General features: G+C 45.9%; 1 long non-coding RNA gene across 1 annotated transcript in view; it reads right to left on the minus strand.

Annotated features, from left to right (window-relative positions):
- Nucleotides 1-304: 304 nt before the first annotated feature.
- The window catches only part of LOC137434752 (uncharacterized), a 171,435-nt gene continuing 169,200 nt past the window's right edge, over nucleotides 305-2,539 (minus strand). Inside the window, exon 4 of the long non-coding RNA XR_013624501.1 lies at nucleotides 305-374. This is a non-coding gene — a long non-coding RNA (uncharacterized LOC137434752). The remainder of the gene's footprint in view (nucleotides 375-2,539) is intronic.

Raw genomic sequence — 2,539 nt, forward strand, 5'->3', positions numbered from 1 at the left:
AGGGAATCTTGCTTGCGGACCTCGGTAAGGTGGCACCTATGCCAAACAGGTGGACCACCCTTAGTTGGCCCCTGAGGCCCTAAATATAAACGAACACAAGTTGTGCTTTTTATTATATTTCCAAGTTGGCCGCATGAAGCCAGAAGACGTTGGGAAGAACATCGGCCCAGCAGAGAAAGAGAAGACCACCACCAGTTGTTTTGTTGTGTTTATTATGAACCATGGTGACTGTGCACCGAGTGGTGCTTTTGGTGCGTTGTGGTGCTTTTGGTGCTTTGTGGTGCTTTTGGGTGCTTTGGTGGTATTGGTACTGGTGCATCGATGCAATGCGTGCTGTCTCCTCCCTCCCAACAGGAATTTCTTTTTCTTGTTCCCTAAAAAAAGAAAAAAAAACACAGGTCCTGGGTTGCGTTGTAAATAAGAAATAACGTCATTGTAAATAATGCTCCCCACCGTAAATGTATAGTTTGAGAATAATTCCGTAATTCGGTTAGCTGTGGGCTTGAGTCTGTTAGACAGGGTGCAATGCAATAGGGGGACATACTTATTTGTGTTTTAAGATTGTCACACTCAGGGTCAGGTTAATTGTAGAGGGAATTACACCTACGTGTCACACTAAGTTAAAGTTTTGTAGGCCCGAGACCCGGCCTGAAGAAAGGAGGGTGCAGTGTAACGGTTTTGAGAAGTGGGTAATGAATTTGAGAAGTGTAACGGTTTTTTTGAGAAGTGTAACAATTTTGAAGGAAGTGTAACGAATGTGAAAAGTATGGTTTTGTTATGTGTAACACCCTCGTAATGTAAATAATGGTCGCAGCCGTCCTCCTAGTTAATTCCATGAAACTTACACACAGGCCACGATATATCTTTTTAAATAGTGTATTTCCTTATTCTATGTAGGCTAAATATGTGTTTCCCACTAGATTGACTTTGCATTGTATCAAACAAAATAAGCGTAGGCCCTTTCAATTTCCCCAAACATCTCCGCTATCCAAAGTTCCTTTCAAAAGGGGTGCGAGTGGTGTTCAATCCCGCAAGCCGCCATTGCCCATGTGCTAATCTCGGAGAAGAAAGGCGTGTCTCCACCTCGTCATAGAGGGGAGGAGTGAGCCAACCCCACTTGGCCAACCAGCACTGCGGTTAGCGACCCGGTAGGCGTGCCCTCGCAGCCGGCGGCTTGATTCCGCCCGGAGTAATAAAAGGGACTGGAAGGGACTGCTTCGGCAGATGAGATGGGAGATGAGCGAAGAGGTGACATACGAGCTGAGCTGTGAGCGGTGAGATGCGAGACGCTCCAAGCCAAAGAGGAGAGGTACTCGGAGAGGAAACCAGCTTTGGAGAGACGCACTGAGAGGAGGGAGACGGCTCCACCAGAAGGAGAGGAGCAGGTGTGACCGAGCCAGCGCGTGACGTCTACAGCATCGGCAGCGGATACGCGACGGAGGGTTTTCCCGCCAAAACCGCGAGGAATTGAGAGCTGCTGCCTCCGACCCTGCCTCCCTCTCCAGCAATCCACCTCAAGCCCTACCTGCCTGCAATATCCCCCGTGTAAGTGTGAACGTCGTCTGTCCTACTCGTTGTCCTGGGGTTAAGTAAATTGAATAGGATAAGCTAACGATGCACTGTGTGACTGCTTCTTCCATCCATTGCTGTAAATAATTTTGGTCACTTTCTTTTTGCTTGTGTGTGTATAATAAATCTGTTCTTCCTCCGTACTCTGTCTTCTTCTCTTTTCCTTCTCTTTCGGTCGCTTTAGAGGTTTCCCGATTGAATATCTGCGGTGCGATCTGGTCAACGTCGGGTGGAATCGGGCCAATTGGGGATCCTGTTAGGTCGCGGTTGGACCATCCGCTCGGCCCATCATAACATCTAAACCGCGATCCGTAACAATATATATATACAGTCACGTGAAAAAGTAAGTACACCCCATGTAAAGTTTTGACTTTTTCAACATATTTCAACATACAGCTATTTGATCTTCATTTCAACAATATTGAAAGATAAAGGTGATATAATATAACAAATATCATGAAACATTTACATTTTGTAGTCCATTGTATAATTTTAAAAAACATAAATGCAAATTTCGCATGTGGAAAAAGTAAGTACATCCTTGGCTCTAATCGGTGGTATTGCCCCCTTTGGCAGAAACAACCTCAAGTAGGCGTTTCTTATCACTGTCGACCAGTCTCTGACATCGACTGGGAGAAATTTTTGCCCACTCCTCCATGCAGAATTATTTCAGCTGTGCGATGTTTGAGGGGTTTCTTGCATGCACAGCTCGTTTCAAATCCCCCCACAACATCTCGATGGGATTTAGATCCAGGCTTTAACTTGGCCATTCCAGAACCCTCCATTTCTTTCTTTTCAGCCATTCCTTGGTGGATTTACTGGTATGTTTAGGGTCATTGTCATGTTGCAAGGTCCACCCTCGGTTGAGCTTCAACTTTCCAACAGATGGCCTCACATTATCCTCAAGCACCCTCTGGTAGTCTGGTACAATGAAGAATTCATAGTGGATTCTATGATGGTGAGCTGCCCA

Source organism: Myxine glutinosa, chromosome 9 (genome assembly GCF_964187855.1).
Source record: "Myxine glutinosa chromosome 9, kmMyxGlut1.1, whole genome shotgun sequence".
Lineage (NCBI taxonomy): Eukaryota > Metazoa > Chordata > Myxini > Myxiniformes > Myxinidae > Myxine > Myxine glutinosa.